Below are 20,400 nucleotides of genomic sequence, written 5' to 3' on the forward strand. Positions count from 1 at the left end.
CCAAAATATGAATCTTTAAAAATGTTTATTATCGACATTCTAGAGAGAAAGTACACAGGAAAGTATTAATGATTCCGCAATTATAACACAGCTTAATCCCATGAAGGAAAAGAGGTAAACTGACTGAAATCTAAGGTATAACAACAACATTTGGCATAATTCAACCAGTGTTAAGTGTGACACTGAATTCATGAGGATGGAGGGAGGTAGAGGGACAAGAAATTTGAAGCTGCAAAGAATGTTTTCGCTTTTTCTAATTACATCTGGAAGAAATTTGATTTTGAATAATCTGCCTACTCTAACATATGATTTTTAACTATAACACAGTTCTTCACTATGTGACATTGCTTCATGCCATGTTAATACTTTAAGACAGAAAGGCTTAATCCAAGCTTCTTTCTAGGAAATATACAGTAGGCTTGAGGAAAAGTGAAAGTAGATGATATCAGCAATCAGAGGGATTAACAACAATTCTCCTGTGCAAAAACATTAAAAGGTGTTTATATTTAAGAAAGGACTGGGGGGTCATTTGTCTAAATAATGCAACTATGGCAAAAAATTAACTAACAAGTCAATAACACATATTAATCATTTTCTCACTCCCTTATGATTTAAATGCTGATGAGACTAGAATAATAGTTTTCAGATATATTCTTTTTCAGCTGTACTCAACTTTCATTTGAAATCCATGCAGATTTCCCCCCCTTGAATCCTCACTGTTTCAAATAAATCTGCAACAGAACGGCACCCACGCCTAAACTGCCCAGAGATTCATAACTGCTATTATTAACATGAAGTTCTGTATGGTATAATTCATGCATTTATATTGGGGTCAGAAAAGTCACGTATTAGGACACATTTCATATCAGAATGAGAGCAGTTAGTTGAAAACAATTAACAAAAACCCTGTTTTATTGCAGTGTCAATAACAAAATGGAAAATTTATTGGTCTTTTCTAGTCTTATTTTGGCTCCTGTGTTAAGAGTCTCTGAAAATATGGCTTTTTTTATTTAGATGGCCTACATTTCCACAACTATGCTTAGTAAAAGTGATGAGAATGTTCTTGGCATCATATTTCCAAAGGAAAAAAGGAAGCCTGATATTTCAATAAATATCCAAAAAATGTCCTTGGAAAACTGTCAGTTTTGATATATATCACAAGAAGTTTCATATGTCATTATGCTGGAAAGTATTAAATATGAATTTGTAATTCTAAAAAGGACACTAATTTGTCTACAGGCTTCAGCACTGGCTTTCTGTGGCACATATGCAGTATCATAAACTAAATCTCCTCTCAGCAAGACCACTTTTCACAAATGGAGACATTCAAAGCTAATTGCACTTCACAAATGTATTTTTAAAAACATTTCATGATTTGATAAAACATGTCTTCCTCCTTCTGAACTTCTACAATGAGACAGCTTAAGAAATATTCAGTTACATTTTCTTGTAAATAAATCACTGCTCCTCTACAGTTCTACAGTTACCAGCTAGAATATTAAGAACCCAAGATAGCTAACTTTCCAGATATATCAAGTAATTACTAGATACAGATTCAAATTCTCCCAAATCTTAGAGCATTTTACATACAGATCTAAAGGTAAATCTTACATCTCCATTCCTTCTCTAATAATTATAATCATGCAGTTTATACTGCATTAGTCTGATTTTCATAAATCCAGTGGTGGTCTATATAACTGTTCATAGTTAGAATCCATTAAAATAAATTTCACAGAAATAACTGCACTTGAGTCTTTGGCTTTTTTGTCAGCATGAACGATCTTTGTCAAACTAGATCCTAAGGTAGCAGCTGGAGGGAGAAGGAAATATCAGTCCTACTTGGCTTCCTTTAAAACTCCACCGTTAATCATTTTGCAATTTCCAGCTAGCCCCGGTATGTGTTTCCCATTCCTGAACCTTCCTCATAGCCGTGGTGATGGGAAGCATGCACGAAATCCCAACGGGATAGCCAGGAAGCCTCTCTCTCATGTCACTTCCATTCCACCTTGCAGGGTGACAAATGTCTAGTGATATTCTGCATCCTATATGCACAAGCTATGAAAATAAACCCAATGATATTTTTTGCATTACCTAAATAGGGTGAAATCAGAGTCATACTGAGGTTAAGTAGAGTGTGCCATCAATATCAATTAAGTAAGATTCCATCTAAGTAGACAGTGCGACCTCCAAGGAAATTAAAGTAAGATCTAAAAGAGTGCTTCACTAAACCTGAGGGAAGCTACTCATGATTATGAAGTTAAGTACATGTGTAAATGTTTGCAAAATCTATGTCCGCATACTTTATGTGTTTTGCCATTTTAAATAGTCACGTCACTTCTCATTTTCCTGTTATTCAGAATAACCAAGAATGCACAGTCAACATAATGATGTGAACAATTTCCAGGGAGGAGGGCCAAAATCTTTTAGAGCAGAAAAGGCATCTTACAAAACGTCAAATGTTGGTGGTTCTCTCACTTTTCTGTAACTAAAATATGACTAATTCAAAATGTTGTCCAAAATCTGTCATCTGGACTGAGAATATAAGTGGCAGGTTTAAACCCAATGAGGATTAAAACGAGATTTAATAATGGAAACTCTGTCAGATCCTTAACTATAGCAGAGCTTCCAGGCACAGCAATAATACTAGCAACAGTTGTTTGCAGATGTTCTTGTCATTTTAATCATCCAGTTAACAGAATTAGCAATGATCCACAGTTGTCTTTAGTATTCTGTTCGCAAACTGCTACATTATGAAAAGATGAGGGGAGTCATGACAGCTTAATAGAAAAACATTAGCTCTTTTTAAAATTTATCGCTTACGGTATTTAAATGTGGAGTGCTGGTAAAACTATTAAAACCTTTATTTCAGGAACATTTCCCTTATATTTTTTTTACTGTAATTTTTATCTAAAGGCAAGTTAGACTATTTGCCTTCTGTCAGTGTTACTGCCAGATATTCTTGCACAGTAATGCCCCATGTAGCACACAATATTAGCTTATCCATTATATGCATTGCAGCCCTTACCTTTAGTGTTATCAATTACGTATGAAGCACATCTTAAAAGCCCTATCAAGATGTAACTGAGGAATGAAAATAGCCTCCACAGAGAACAGACAAAAATATATTTTTATAAACCCAGATTTTTTTCTTCAGTAGTTCTGTCTATTCTGTGAAGATATCATTACGCCTTGTCTAGATTTATTCTAGCTAGTTTTGCTCTAGATAAGATCAAGTACTAAAGGATTCAGCTGCAGCAGCTATGAAAGGCACACATAAGGTGCCAGCTGAGCAGAGAAAGCTCCAATTATCATGGCTAAATTGCTGTCTGTCCCCAGGCAAGCTGGTTTTAAAACAGAGTTGGCACATTTACACGTGATGGAGTCAAGTCACTAGACTGTAACACAAACACATTAAGGTTGTGCTGTAAATGAACAGAGAGATCATATAGCCTAAGAATTATGGCCATACTTTTATGCTTCAAGACATCTTCTTAAATACTTATTATCATTAAAACACTGCCTGCAGCCCACCGAAGAATCAGACTCCCTCTTGTGTTAAGCACGTTGTAATCACAGAATAGGACTGCGTGCTCCTTGAGGGAGGATTTGACAACGTCTCTGAGTTTGCAGATTATACTAAGCTCGTTTTCATCAGGTGGCAATGACAAGGTGATCCAGAAGGACATCACAAAAATGAGTGGGAAAAGATCATCACCACCAGATGATCTTCACTGTAGATGAATATAAGGTAATACACCCAGGGAAAAGTAAACTAAACCATGCCGGCACAATGCTGAATTTGGAAGTGGCAGTTGCAGTTCAGGAAAGAGATTTTGGATTCATCAGCAGTTCCCTGAAAACATCAGTTCTATATGCAGTGCCAGCCAAAAAAGCCAGCAAATGATCAGGAAGAGTATTGAGAACAAGATAGAAAGCATCATTTTGGTGCCATATATAACTGAAAAGTGCCTATATCCTGAATAGGGTGTGTTGTTCTGGTCTCTGCATCCCAGGAAACCCATAGTGAAGTCAGAGATAAATAAAATGGTAACAGGGGTAGAGCAGCTGCCTTACAAGGAGAATAAAAAGGTTGGGACTCTTCAGTTTGGAGAGGAGTAGTATAAGAGATGATGTGATCAGGGCTTACAAAAATCGTAATGGCAGTGTGTAAGACAAATGCAGAACTATTCACCAAATTCCTCGGTGTGATGCGTGCTGGATGAAAATAATAGGAGATCAATTTCAAACAGATAAAAGAAAGCATTTCTTTACACAGTAAGCAGTGAATTTCTGGAATGTGCTCCCACAGAAGATTGTGAAGGCAGACAGCATCAACACGCTCACAAAGGGATTTTGTGAGCAGCAAATCCATAAAGAAATACTGGAAAGGAGCGGTCAGGGATTTATCTTCTACCATCTCTAACACAACTGCTGTGGATGCCAAGTGCATACATGGAGAATAGACCACAGAAAGTGGTGAGACTCATGTGTTCTTCCTAAATAATCTGTCTTGTTGCCACTACTTTATCCCACTTCTAGAAGCACTGCAATACCAGCAATACCATAGATTATATGGAGCTAGCTCCCAGCACATCTCCCAGCACCAAAAATCTGTCTAATATAAAGTTCCCAAACAAAGGACTATCAGATATTAAACTGATAAGAGCAGACTACAGATTGTTGGATGGATATTTTTGGTATTGTCAAACAAGGTGGAAGCTGCAGCTGCTTAATATCTGTTAACCAGGCCTTTTCTTAAGCTCCCTGTTTTAAGCACCTTATCCTTAGAGTTCCTACCTGACAGCTGTCTAGAGCACATTCTTTCTATTTTCTGTAGTACCCTTCCATTTATATACTTAGGACCTTACTCCCAGTCCCTTGTAGCAGCAGTGTTTAAACTGGTCTCAGGAGGTTGCACCTGCAGCCTTTGATTTGTATCCAGTGCAGAGATCAAAAACAATCAGCTCTTTTTCCTTCAAAAGTCCCCAACCTCTCCTTTGGCCGGTCAGAGGGAGTATAGAAACACAAGTCAAGCAGCAGCTATAGGTTTTTCCTGGTGGAACCATCCTAGTCCTAATTACTTCCCTGTTGGGCTAACTTAGGACCTTCCTCCAGAATGACAAAAATCTTTTCATTTATTGCCCCAGTCTCTTTGGACTATACCCTTATACAGCAATTATCTTTTGGGGAAGCAATTTAGCTGCAGCTGGTAGAGATGATTAGGCTCTTCATTTCCAAACTTGTCTAAGTTAACTTAACATGGGTGCTCCAAGTGGAGCATTTAGGCAAGCGTCCATACCCCAAGCACTGCAAGGAACTCAGAGGAACATGCAGCTACGCCGAAATGCAAGGTGATGCAGGTACTATGCTGTACTTTGTAAGTCAGAGGCTCCTTCTTCCATAGTTTCCAGGAAATTCAGTGGAGTAGGCCAGCTTAGGAGCTGTTTTGTGCGGAAAAAAGATATCCATCTCAACAGAAATTTCCAGCAGAAGCTGGAACTGTCTGAGAAAGCAGAATTGTGCTTATATAGAAGCTAATAACTAATAGATCTTAATTCCTACTGGTATGAGACTTACTGCATTGTGCAGGGACATGCTTTTCCTTTACAAAGCAGTGATTTGTAGCTTCTCACCAAATGGGGTAACCATACTTACGTCAGGCATTGCCTGTCATTAGACCATACTAAAATTATCCAAGTGCACATAGTTAACTGCGGAAATTTGACTTTCATAAGTGTTTGGTCTCAAATTTACAAAGCTGATATATTTAAATTCTGACTATACATCTGCAACATACCACTGGATTGCAGCTTAAACCTTAGAAGGTGAAAATCCTTGACAAGGTGCAGTTGCAGCTGTATGTGCACTGTGCCTATACACAGTGAATTTGATGAGATTTCTCACATGCCAAAAGTTTCCCACATGCTTAAGTCCTTTTTTGAAGGGAAGCCTTAGCCTATTAGAAAAGTCAACTATTTGAAGCATAGAACTTTTGGAAAAAAAAAAACTCTATAATCTCTTTACGTTGTTACACACTTGATCAGATAGAGGATTTATGAAGGAAAAGTGTAGATCCTCCATTACGCTGGGTTTTTTGTGTGATTTTTCTGTGATTTTTGAAAAAAAAAAAAAAAGTGGCAAGAAAAGGGATTCTTTACAGCAGTTCCCGTGCCCTACCAGGACAGCTACAGGCTGATGAGCTAAAATTAACCTGAATGTAGGCAGAAGCTGAATTAGATGGTACACTGCTGCACACATATTTGGCCAATTATAAGAAGTACATTATGTACTTACATCAAATATAATATTTCCCTTTTCCTTTGATACAGCAAGTGAAGCAATCTACCCCTACCTTATTATTTTACAAATATATTCCTAAGGTCACTGTGTCCATCTGTTGAAATAAAACTCCAGAAGAAGAGGCATGTTTTCTAACTGTTCAGTGGCTCATTAATGCATTAGTTAGCTTATATATTTATTATATTATTAGTATATTTCCTAGGCATATGTAAGGGAGAAAATATGTCTTTGACAGCGTATCTGTAGCACAAAGACAGCAGCCAGGCTTCTCATCAGTCAACATTCTTAGTAGCCAGGAAAGCAAGTCCCTTTAAGAAATGCTGGAATAACGACCTCTGCATTGCATTAATTTTAGCCAGCATCTAACACAGAATAAAAAGCAACTCTGCTGTTATGTTCTTTAAGGAGGCTAGCATCCCAGCTAGCTTCTTTATTTTGGGCACACAAATGAAGTGTCCCTGAAGAAAGACTTTTTGTACCTCTAAGTAGTACACACTCATGTCTCAAAGTGGCATAAAAGGATTGTTGCTTTTATTCTGTCATCTGGGAGGTATACTCCATCCCTGAGTGCAGAGGAGTGCAGAGGAGTGCAGCAGGCTTCAGGGAAGCCAAATGTTCACTGCCCTTGGATTTTTTTTTATGAAACTATGAGATTTTCAACCATTCTTCAACTACCTTAACAACGGGAAGAAAACCGTTTTCTCTTACAAATGGGCTTTTTACTCTCCGTTGGCCTATCTATAAATGATTTCACATCATCTCCTTTTGGCTCTCTCTTTGCATTTCTGCCAGTGCCAATATCTTTTCTATCATTGCTGTAGCAATGCCAATACTAAACATTTGAAGAAATCATGATTTTTAATTATTTAATATATTCATGTGATTTCATCAGCTAAGTCTGTATGTTTTATGTTCCCAAGTCTTCAGAATATACTTGGATAACATTTCCAAGCAGTTTTGTGTAACTGTATTGGAGTAAGAATCTCCTGTATACTAGGAAGCCACAAAAATAATGTGAGCACCAGTAACACTGGATCTTCTCAGTTTCGGTTAAAAGAAAAGCACCAAAACATTATGTTCTTTAAAAAGTGAGAGAGATCATATGTTTATAATTTTATCCTATTTCCTAAGCTTCTTTGCTGTCCTAAACTCCTTTCTGACCTGAAGCTAGTAGCATCCACCATAGAAGATGTATATAACTTATTTGAAGATTAGGTTCAGTCTTATCGTCAGTATAATTGTTATAGTTTCTAGAGATCCGAAGTGAGATTCCCACTGTGCTTTGAGACATAAAATAGGTAAATTAATCTTTAAGCTAAAGCATTTACAAATTCAATAGACAAAAAAAGTCAAAAGATGGGAAAAAGAATACTGTTTTGAAGATGAGAAGATGGGGCACGGAATAATTACCAGTAAGCCCAAGTCTTACATCTCTGTAATTGCATTTTTAGCCCCACAGTGCTCTTTTTTAGCAGATGGCCTGGGCCAGGTTCCCCTAAACTTGCCTGGCAACAGAGCTCTTGGCAGAAGAAACATTTATCTCCCTAAAAGAGACATTTCTGAGTATTCACAAATGACTGAGATGCAGTGAGTCCGATGCATACAGAGCCTGACAAGTAGATTGGAATGCTGTCTAAACTTAAGAGGATTTTTAGTTTCCTATGTTCCAATTCTGGTAGGACTTTAAGTAGATTTGACCCCATCCATTATGTGGTTGCAATGAGAGTCTAAATATCACTACTACAGCTTCAATATAAATCAAATCATATCACTTTTCACAAAACAATAAGATAACTGAACAGCAATAGATCTCCAGTCATTTCTTCTTCTCATTCTTCAAATAAACTGTCTCTTAACTTGTTAAAAAAATGAAGAGCCACGTAGCACCTGGGAACTACAGTACTGAACTATTATAACCTTGATTTATAGATTATCCTACTGAAATACTAAAAAAATATTGTAGCAACAGCGTACTTCAGGAACTTCATATACTTCATTAACTACAAACATTAAGTATCTTAACAGTATTACTAGGAGGAAATAAGCTATTGTTGTCCTTTTACAGATATGGAGCTGACACACAGAGAGATGTAGTTACTTGACTGTGTTCAAAAAATCCCACTTTAATAGATAAATTAAGCAAGGCACTGATTCATAGGATTAATTTTAAACATATAATTACTACCATTGAGTTGACATGTGCTTGATCAACAGAGAGCTAAGCTCCTTTTAGTCATTGAGATGGACTCCTCTTTTTTTGGAAAAAAGAGGTATAAGAGAAGTCTAAAATAATCACGCCACTATACAATAGGTATTAAATCTTGGCTTTGCTAATCTCTAATAAAAATATTCATATTTATCCGTATGACATAGCCAAACACTTACAAGTTTTTATTCGCTTTGTTAAAGAAAGCAGTCTTCAATGTGGATTTGCACATCCAAGATTGTATGGTTGAAAGCTGTCCTTTGCTTCTATAATTTCATGTTTTCCTAACTTCCAGCTTTACCTTGGAGTTTCTTAATGCCAAGAATGACAACCTTCAGAGTGAAACTCAGTTAAAACCCTTAAATTTCACCTGCTTGAAACTGGAACCATGATAAATTATAAGTTTCACCTGATTTCAGTGAAAAAACAATAAATTCAAACAAACCAGAAGGTTAGGTTGGATTTCATACTCCCTAAAACATACAAAACCAGAAAACTCTCATAAAGTTCCAGATATGATTATTTCTGCATTCAGTTCTGTTTATGAGGTCTTTACACACTGCACAGGTGAGTCAGTTCTTTCTCCTCAGCATCCTACAGCAACAGATCATATAAAGAGAAAGTAAAATCTTCCCAAAATGATCAAAAAGTGTTCGTGTTTATGCTATAATGATACTAAGTTGCTTAATTTCTTTTTACCTAATTAAGTTTAAAGGTCTATAAAAAAGATAAACATTTTATGGCTACCATAGCAATAATAGCGTTCAACCTGGCAGGTTACTACTATTTCCTGAAAATACAACTATTTTTACTCATCGTCAAATCATTGGCCAGGTCATTTAATTATTAAGAAGACATTTTATTTCACCAGAGTTTATGTGGGAAAAGATTTCCCAGGGCCTTGGCTTAGATCTCGTGAAAATATGAAACGTGCTTTGCACTTTGATTCAAATACAGTCCATGGCTTACAAGACATATCACTGTTTAACAATGAATAATGTGATGGAAAAGATAAAATAATGTTTGTTCTCTGGCCAATATTAGTGAATTAGCAGATAAGGCTGCAGTGATGCAGAAACCCTCTTCAATCTTATAGAAAACTGCAGCTTGATAGAAAAGGATTACATGACACAAACACGTTATCAGACATTTACTTCTGGTTTACCATAAAATGTTTACCCCTCTTGTATGGTAAGAGTTGATCCAATCTGCAGCTAAACAGGAAAAGAAGGCATGAAAACAGTTCCTCTACACTTATACTCAGCATACACATTAAAAACAGACTACCTCTTAAATAGACTAATTTAAGCCAATTAAGGCATTGTTATCTATCATTGTGTGAAGGACACTGTGAAGAGAGGTATCTAGTACACACAACATTTTTAATATCACTTGTGGAAATTCACAAATACAGTAAATCAAATAATTTTAATAAGAAACTATAAAACTACAGAAGACTATTATTTTGGAAAAGAGCATTAATTTCTCAGGTATGGCAGGGAAATGTTGTGTTGTAACCCTCATCCTTCATTTGTAAAGATACCTCTTTCTAATTGATAAAGAAAAAATTATATTTCACGCTTTCTATGCATTTGAAACATTTGTAGTTTAAAACTGCCCTGCCTAATTCAATCACTAACAATTTTATAACAGCTACAGTAAAAGATTCTGTTATTCTCATTATTCTGTTTGCTGATATGAATATGAAAATCAGATAAGATGCATATAAGGTAGTCCCTTGTTCTCCTCTTGCGTTCTTAGATTTAACTGTTGCATCTAATATCTGATGGGGAAGGATGGAGAAAGAAACAGTTACCTAACAGAACAAGGGTAATTTTCAATTGCCAAAAAATCTAAAATGAGGGCCGCTGTGGGAAATAAATTTACTTCCCTGTGTGACGTCCAAAACAATGCAGAAGACAGCCTCTAACCTCATGCTGTCTCCACGAAATAATCACTTGGGTTGCGTAAAGTTGTACACTATCTCTGCTATGTTCCCACAGAAACAGAGAAAATAATGCCAGAAAATAATTCACCTAAAAAAGAGAGGTTTTATTTGAAAAGTACTTATTTGAAAAGATTAACCAGATTTATAGTTAGTCCGATAACACTGATGAAAGTATTTCTTGCCTTTTAAATCCCTTTTATGTATTTGCCTAACTCTCTGAACAGGTACATTTTTTCACAATATTAATAACTGTTGTTATTATTACTCTTAAAGGCAAAGACAGTGATACTTTTACAATGTTATATTGTGATCTCTGATTCCAACATGGCAGAAATACGTCATGAACTTGATCCTGCTCCCATGTTAATCAATGAATTGTAAAACTCCCATTGATTTCAGTGTCCCAGAAAACATAACACAGAAGGAAATTCGAAAGTACATTAAGCACATGTTTAAAGTATCTATCTATACATATTTATGCATATCCATATATAAATAGAGGGAAAAAGCAATAAGGAGTAACTAACAGGTCATCACCCTCTAAAGACGAAGTAACTATAAGAACATTGTCCTATTACAATGTTTAAAAAATTAGTTTTAACCAATTTTAAACGAAACAAAATGATCATGTATTGAACTCAGGAGAAAAGAATTTTTTGGCCAGAACCTATTTTCAATACCAAAATTTGTGCTGGTTACAGAAGCTTTAGAAGGCAACTCAAAGACCACAGATAAATCGAAGAAGATGTTATTGAATTTAACAATACTTGTTACAATAATTTTTTCTTCCTCCTTAGTAGGTAGTATGTTACATGGAAAACTTCTAAACCCAAATCAATCCCTATATTTATGTGAGAAACATTTTCAGCAAATGATTCAGTTCCATATCCAGGCATCTGAACATAGATCTCTACAAAGTAATTGTCTTTGTGTGTTCTAGGCACCTAAACTCCTATTACAACCGTTAGCAATCTAGTTCATGTAGCCACTGCAGTCTAAAAACCTATTCTGCTCACCCTGAAATAGATATCTACAATGGCTCAAATGAATTACCATCTAGATTCTATTTATAACACTGATAACAGCTTAATTTAGTTGCACACCTGCAGGACATTTAGCACCTTTTGAGATGCCCTATAATATCCTCCTTGCACTCCAGCTGCTCATCCAGAAGAGTGCAGTTTCCCACAGGTCTTGTGTCATGCCTGCCAGATCCATGAGGATGTCTCAAATACCCTTAGGTGTCCCAAATGGCATTACATGCTTGGGTGTAGGCAACTAAACTGAGCCTTAGCTCTCAGTTAAGAGTAACGGAAAGCTATATTCCGTGCTTGTATGAAGACCCCTATGCTGTAGACAACTAAATGCGGATGTCTGAATCTGGAGCTGAAACCCACCTTCAATTTTTGATCTCCACAAACTTTTTTGAGGTTGCAGATGCACAACAAGGGTTTATCTGTACTAGCGAATTATTTGTTTTCATTGTTTCAATGAAAACATTCGGTTGTGTACCTGCATGGATTGCCAAAATTCATTATAATGTTAGACAAGGTTAAAAAGACAGCACTAAGCTTTTATCTACCAAAGGATTATGTTCCACACTGAAAAAAATGAAAATGCTGTTCTAAATTAAAGAATAGACTAGGAAAATAAAAACCTAGAATATATTTGAAAGTAATTCCTTTCTTTGCAGTCACTTAAGATTCATCTGAGGTTTAATTTAACTGCAACAGAAAAGTTCCAGCTCATTAGAGACTCAACTCAAAGGTTTTCAGAGTGGACTGTTTTGAGATCTCAAGAAAATAATTCAACTGCAATTGCTTGTAAATTATGTCTCAGAAATGATATTGAAACCTAACTTGGAGATGCAGCAATTAACTTCCCACCAACAAGACCATTTGCCATAGAGACACTCCTGCACCATTCTGTGCGGTGTCTCTGTGAAAGACATATTCTCCTTTCTCTCTCGAGCTTGTCTTTTTTTTTTTTCCTTTTTTTTTTCCAAACGTGTGGTCTTTATTCTGAGAAGACTGCAGATTTTTAATTTATAGCAGAGAAGCCACCATCACCCAAGCCCCCTTCTCCAGTTACCTGGAATTGGATTGCTCAGCATTCCCAAAGATTGTAATTGGTTCGGCTTTCTCACTTATCCATAACAAGTTTTTTGAATTTCACTTCTTATAGGAATTACTCACTGTAAATGTATTTTATCAGATCCCTGCCCTTTTGTTCTCATTAACTCTTCATGTGATTATAAGTGTGAGATTAATAATAAACATGGCAAATTTGACATGAAAAGTGCTTTTTCCACATTACTTCCCTACATAATTTATCAGTTTGGGGGTTCTTGGTTCCATCATATTACTCACATAGTAAAAGGAGAGAATGCTGTTAAATACCACTGTGGTTCAAGATTGCTCACTAGTTAAGTGTTAATCTATCACATTATTTTAAATGACTGTAATTTCAAATTTTATGGTTACACACCAAAATTAATGTTGTTAAAGAGCACAGCTAAAACTAAGTGCATATTTGAATCTATATTTGCAACAATATTTTAATGAATAGCATTAATCCAAAAAGATTTACCTTTCTGATGAAACACTTTGATGAACATGATTTAAATAGCATTTTTTATTATATAGGAAAAGGAAAATTCTTAAGAAAGTATTTAATTCAATCACAGACACTTTGATCCTCCTGAATAATAATTGAGATTCCATTTTGAATGTGGTACTTGGCTCACAAACATTCACAATGGCTTTCAGATGAAAGCCATTCACAAATGATTGACACATGGTATCACAAATACACACACTCACAAAATGCATTCTTTCTCAAACCGAGCAGAATGCAACCCCCGGCCACAAAACACTGAACCTTTATCTTGGTGGCGTTCAGGAGGATCAAATTAGGATAGGAAAAAGATATAGAGACAGCATGATTCACACATGTTATCAATCAGGTTAAACAAAAAGGAGAATCAAATCAGAATATAAGATCAGCCCCAAGGGGTTAGAGCAGATAGGTTCCCAAAAAGGATGCTTCAAAAAGTCTGATAGCATCCAGGCTCAAGAAAACATTGGCAATGTGTATTGATCAAAGTAATTTTTTTGTATTGTGTTCTTCTGCTTTGAGCATAGAAAGTGAAATATTTTTACACTTGTTGACCCTGACTGGATGCTGATATCCTTATTTGCCTGTGAAATACAGACCCACACTCTGAAAGAGTTCTCCTATCAGTGCTGGGATTCACAGAGGAAAAGTGTGACTTAAGGTGAGTGTGGGTGTTACAACCCCGTCTACAATTCTCATTAACTTCTTGTTCTCTTGTAATTTTGTATTTTGAAAGAAAACCCCACAAGCATATGTTTCCCTCAAGTTATTCTGGAATAGTATATTCCCAACCCAGAAGGGGGGAAAAAGTTAAAATAGTCCTATAAAGAAGAAGTTATTCAAAATAGAATTTTAAAATAATATGATTGTGCACCATAAAATAAAAGAAATACAGGCAGAAGGGGAGGGTCCTTTTTAATATTTTTCCGTAATGCTGATACGTAGTGGACTTTAACAAGCAGCAGGTGTTTTCTTATCTTTCCAGGATAATCAACAAATTACTTCCATTATGTATCGGTCAGTTTTGCCATCACTCTTTCAGTGTCTGTTATTTTATGCATGTGGGGGTCTTTAGTATAGTTTAGTCTCCTGACAGCTGTTACAACCTCTTCTCATCACCTGTACTTTAGCAATTTTCAAAAACATGGAAGTCAGATTTTTTATTTAAATGTGTTTCCCTTTAGGACGGTAATTTTTTTTTCCTAGGAAGATCAGAAATTTTATTAACAAGTGTAGTGTATCTGGACTTTAGATAATCTGCTGAGGGTTGTGTTTTTGTTTTCTGGTGCACATTTTTTAAGCTACAGAATTCTTATGACATGCTAAATAAAGGTGTCATGTTTCCTCTAGCAAAAGGGGCACACTTTAATATTACACTTTAAAATCTGCTCAAACAATACTTTGAGAGGAGAAGAAAAGGGACATGACTGGGAAAAGTAGAGGTTTCAAAACCCTAGATCCACCTTCATTACAAAACAGTTTGCTTGCTATTTCTATTTTTTTTTTAAAACAAATAGGGCCCTGACCCTTTAAGAACACCAAAGTCATAGACTTCTACCCCCATGTGAGTGCATCACAGAAGTACAAAGACCACATTAGCTATGCTCTCTTAAGATACAGACAAGCTGACAATTTACCTGACTAAAGATAAGAAGACTTAACAAAATGCATAAACTTTTTCTTCCAGTTGTGCATGTCCTACACGTAATGAATAAAAACACATAGGTAAGTACATGAGTGTTACACTAACCTTTAATTTAGTTTTGGATTCTTCTAATTCTAAAATAAGATGTAGCATGGAAATTTTAAGTGTGTATGTGTGTGTGTAAGGGGGACACCTGGCTTCTTTTTCAGGATGCAGAGTAGAGAAAACATCGTTCAGCCTTCCTATGAGAAATTGCTTACTTTCAGGTTTTTACAGGGGTCATAATGCTGCTTGCTACTCAGCAACATCACTATTTACACCAAAATGAAACCTGACTTGACAAAGCTTTGGGAAAGAGGTGGCTGCAGATCTATGCCCTGAGTATTTTGCTGTTAAAATAAGGATCAGCTATTTCATTAATAGATGATGGGAGCCTAGACTGTTGCAAAGCCACTTTTTCCTTTAGAGTATTCTCTTGGCTTCAATAGAGCTATATCAAAAAGAAAATAATCTGGCTTAAGCAGAAATTTTAAAAATGTATATAAGCAGTTCAGTCATGCATAGGTTTCTCTTCTGGAACACGTGATTGTACAACAGCTATCTATCTTTGGAAAAGTAATAGAGTTTTAAATGTTAATGGTCAGCAAATAATTCTTCTAAATTTTGTATTTTGAGATGAGTCATTATGCAATAGATTCTGCAAAATGTGTACTCTGGCCCAAAACATAACTACTTATTGAAGAGATACACTATGAGGTTAATTACAATGAGACGAATTGGCTTTTCATTGAATAAAAAAATCTCGTAACATATATTTGATCTCTCTTATCTCATTTTCTTTCTCTTTCACAGGAAAAAATAAATCACTGTTTCAGAAGGGTTATTTATTTTTTGTGGTGTCTTTTTTTTTTCCTACAGATTACTATACAATCCTATTTTTAACGATGAAGTTGTTTTATTTCATGGATTGTGTGTAGAACTTTTGACTAGTTATATCCATACTTTTAATTAAAAATGACTGACTATGTCATACTGGACCACTGCAGAAAAGGAGAAATATTTTCACAATGTTCATACCTTTTAAAAAATATTAACATTCAAATTTCACTTTCCAGCAACTCTTTCTGTTCCTTGAAACTAGTATATCATAAGCAGAAATCTATTAATTAGTCTAAATAACTCTAAGATAAACTACAGCACATGGGTGGTAAGGTTAGACTGAACATCTCACTAAACAATCCTAATGCTAAGCATTTGTCCCTACAACAGTTTATATCTAATAATAAAGTCTACATCGTTCACATATTTGGTTTACAGGATCTGCAGCTGTATTTCACTTAAAGGGGAAAATGGCTGAGTGCATGTTGCTTGGGTAGCTGAAGGGTTATACCTGTTACTGCGAATAAGTTTCTATCTGTTTTTGCTGAAGCCATAATGTGTGCCATTAAATTAAATAATGATGAAATCTAAAACTGGAAATAGTTTTGATGTATGTGGGATTATAAATACACAATATCTGATTGTTATTTTAAGTTTTACTGGTTACAGCATATTTATGGCTGTTACAAAGAAATGGTATCAATAAAAGCAACCTGCAAGAACTAAGGAGACTTCTATGAACATGCAGAGTTGTTCTAAAACAAGAAGAAAACAGCAAGCTGCAATCACAGGGGTTTTTTTTGTTTTTTGTTTTTTTTTTTTTTAAATCAGTAGTAACATCCCCAGAGCTGGTGTTTACTCAGTGTCAAATACAACAGCTATTAATGAAGGAGATTTACATTTGCAATTAGAAGATCTACATCTGCTCAGTTTTTCAACAAATATAGATAGCATGGAAGTGGCTGTAAAGTTATAACAAATTCTTTTAAGCAATGAGCGCCTATGCTGGTATGTGCAGATCAACAACTCTTCAACTGGAAGAAAAGCAACATTTTATCTTCCTCCTCCAGTCCATTTTGATTTCACCCTGCCACCTTCTAAGTTTTCACTATTCCTTCCTTTGAGACTATCAATTCTAGCTCTTTTCTTCTTTTTTTTTCCAGTTTTGAACACCTCTCTGACTCCATTACCCATACCATGTGTTGTCACCGCTCCCTACAAGGTCTGAGATGAACCCGATCAAGTTCTCTCTACCATTTTGACTGCAGAAAATGTAACAAGGACTGTTCATTTATCAGGGCACCAGCCTGCTCCAGCATGGATTTTCTAAAGGTATCTCAAGATGACAGGACAAATGCACTTTTCTGGGTGTCCTGTCATCCTGGTCCAGCGGATGCCTAGACTGAAGGAAGTGTGGAAGGACACCACAGCTCCTTCCCAGCCCTCGTGCTGGCATTTCCTTCCTACACGCAGCAGGGTGAAAGAGCAGTGAGAGCACAGAGCTGCACGCTTGCCTCTACCAAGGCAGGCATGAGGGGCACTCAGGAAAGGCAGTTCTTTCTAGATTTCTGCAGATCCTCTGGTACAGATCTGGCCTTGCTCCTAACTGACTTTGAAGTTCATGTTTGATTCCCGAAAGTCATTTCAAGTCCGTTGGATCTTAATTTGAAAAGACACTTTAAAACATACAGTGGGAAAAAAAAAAAAAAGCTAGGGATACACAAGTGTTATATTTAGATTGAATTATAAATACACTCATTTCAGACTTAACCTTTGAAAATATATATTTGAGTTTTGCAAGTGATATCCACATTTTTAAAATCACTTTGAATTCATCTTAATTTATTACAAAAATAGCTTCACACATTTGTGTGTGCATTCCTGAGGGGAAAAAGCACTGAGGCATTTATGCTTTAGTGTATATTTGCTGGTAATTTATCGGAATACAATTTGCCACTGGCAACTTCTTTCTATTAGTGAGTCTTAGACAAGTAATCAGTAGAGTTACTTTTTAGATACACATAATTTTTTTTATTCCAATGCCTTTAAATCTTTAAAAAAGGCAAGAAATAGTTTCCTACCTTTCATATTTTTCAAATGGAAGATTTTCTCCAAAGCTGGTAGGTACGGGAGCATCCAAGTTTTGGATATTTGTCATCCTGAGGGCGTGAAACTTGTAAGTAGCTGTCTTCACAGTCAACCTTCAGCATTTGGCTTCAATAAATAAATATACAAATAAATAAAAGGACTGACTGAATTATGCAAAAAGCTCAAATCATGGAAATACCTTTTTTTTAATGCTTATTTCTAATTTATGATTCTAAAAGTTCCTGAGAAGGGTCAGCATGTGTTACACTGTGTATCTCTCTCATGTGCTTTACAGCTTTGTGTGTCCTTAACACAGCAATGATTTTCCTGCCACCATCAAACTTCACCAGGTTTTCAGACCTCTCGCTTCATTTCTCAGGGCACAAGCTTCTTCTTTCAGTAAATTTCACTTGCAACAGGATGGAGTCATGTTAATGTTAATAGATACTCATTTTTTTTAAATTTATTTAAATAAATAATGTACATAGCTATTTGACTGAAGTTCTAAACAATTTCTAACACTGAAATATTTTTTCCCAATATCCTGCAGATCAGTCAAAAATCCTGCAAGCCGGCAGCTCACCTTCACTCTCTAGAAACATAGGACAAAGACGTCTTAGGCCCTAAGCTGCTTTTAGGGAAACAATTAGAGTCAAGAACATGCTTTGGAGATGGTAAAGAGAGATATCAATGGAAAACAATTATAATTCATATTTTTCTAAATATTAACATATTTAAAATATTTTAAAATGCAAGATAATTATTTTCTTTCTAAGGAACCCTTTCTTTCCTTCTTTTGCTGAAACAAAAACAAGATTGGTCTTATAATTTATAACCATGCTGGATCATTAGGCAAAACAACTGCCATGATGAATTCTTTCAGTCATTTGAGTAGTCCCAGGTTACCTCTAGCAGCTAAATGAGCAGATGTTTTTAAACATCTACTACTACTTTTTTTTTTCCTGAATATTAAGCATCTGGTTACAGACAGATTTGAGGCATTAATACATTGCCGATGACACAGCTCTAGATGGTCTAGACAATCATCTAGAACATATTCAGATGAGATGTATCTCTTACATATGCTTGCGAAGGTTAAAATCTTTGCCTGTGAAGGCTGAAATTCTGCAGTTCCCTAGTTATATATTCACCTGTTTATTGAAACAGGGACACAACAATCAGCAGTTCTTAAATAGACTACTTTTCAAAGCTATAAAATGTTTGAAGGCCAAATTCATGATCGGTGTTATTTCTTTTTTTTTCTTTTTCTTTTCCCCCACAGAATTATTTTAGATCAAATTTGGCCTAGTAAGAAGTTGTACTTAGGTGTTATACTGCGTGGAGCGTATGGTCACCTAAAAATCCATTTGTATTCTACTGAACGCTAACTCTCAAGTAAAAACTGTCTCTTGAAACAAAAGGAGTAAAATTCATCAGTATTAAAGATTAATTAGAGATTCACTAAAGATTCATGAAAGATTGAAGCCGTTCATTATAAACTGATTTTTGCTGTGCCAAGTGGTACTATTAGAGTATTCTGTTGGAACAGAATGGCTGAATTAGGCTCAGTCCCTTTGTATTCTTATGGTAGGCTAAGAATACATGGCTTCTCCAGCCATGAAATTATAAGGCCTCGTAAGACATGAATAATAGGTATGTTCTATTTTTGCACAAATATTTCTGGCTGAAAAAAGGTTTTTTTCTCAGTGTGAGTTGACTCAGTGCAAATAAGTTGTACTCTGCTAAGATCTAAGTATATGCAGTCCTCGTGACTTAATCCTGTGTTTGACTAGTATTTTTTTAATGTGTATTATCTATTAAAATAACTGACACTTAGTTCATTCCTCAAGGGCTCAGTATAACAGGACATACAGACTACAAGTGAAAAAGGCTCAGGCTGAGGACCTGGTATATATCCCTTTCCTCCAGCTCCCATGCAAGGAACTGTAAATATCCAAGAATGCACATGAGATCAAAAATCAACTGGGCAGGCCAGGAAGAGCCTTGAGGCAAAGCAAGAGTTGTAGCATCTCGTTACCTATCTCTCAGGAAAACAGTAGTGTTTTCTTCTCATTTACACTTCAATCTCTTTCCAAAACCTAAAGAGACTTGAGCTCTTGGATCCAGCTGCAATCATGAAGCAAGAATATTTCTACTGACACTCTTCTGGCAGGGAGTAAAAGAGGCCTTGAGGAAGAAAAGGACCATCACTGGGATGCCCCTAGCCAGCTTTCAGAATTCAGAGTTCTTGGTGGCAGGCACTGAAACTTATCTAGCAGGGCAAACCTTTTGCCTTTTGAAGGAATGAAATGGAGAAAAACTTCCCAAGAGGAAATTTGAAGGGATAATTTCAGCTTTGTGTTGTTCTCTGTTTTTCCTTGAAATACAGAAGATCTGGCTGGATACCTCAAACCTGAAAGAAGATACTCACTGAAGTCATTGTTTTCCCCTAACCATAAGGGTGAATTCTAGTGGTGCTTGATACATTTCAAGCTATACAATTATAGCAATAAAGCATCCAACCTTGTTAAATCTGTTAGCTCCTCCAAAGTGTTGCTGAGCTCTTCTAAGAAGATAAGTGCAGTTAGTGATTTCAGATACATTCATTATATTTAGAAATTACAGAAATTGCACAATTCTAATTGATTGTAAAACAGGAAAAAATGCAGAAATTATTTAATAAGACTATACATTTAGCTGCTTACAATCTTCCACTGC

The 20,400-nt window shown here is 35.8% G+C and overlaps 1 pseudogene; it reads right to left on the reverse strand.

Moving 5' to 3' along the window:
- Positions 1–4,518: 4,518 nt before the first annotated feature.
- Positions 4,519–4,692, reverse strand: LOC138065860 (U2 spliceosomal RNA; annotated as a pseudogene).
- Between the last annotated feature and the right edge of the window lie 15,708 nt (positions 4,693–20,400).

Source organism: Struthio camelus, chromosome 1, assembly GCF_040807025.1.
Source record: "Struthio camelus isolate bStrCam1 chromosome 1, bStrCam1.hap1, whole genome shotgun sequence".
Lineage (NCBI taxonomy): Eukaryota > Metazoa > Chordata > Aves > Struthioniformes > Struthionidae > Struthio > Struthio camelus.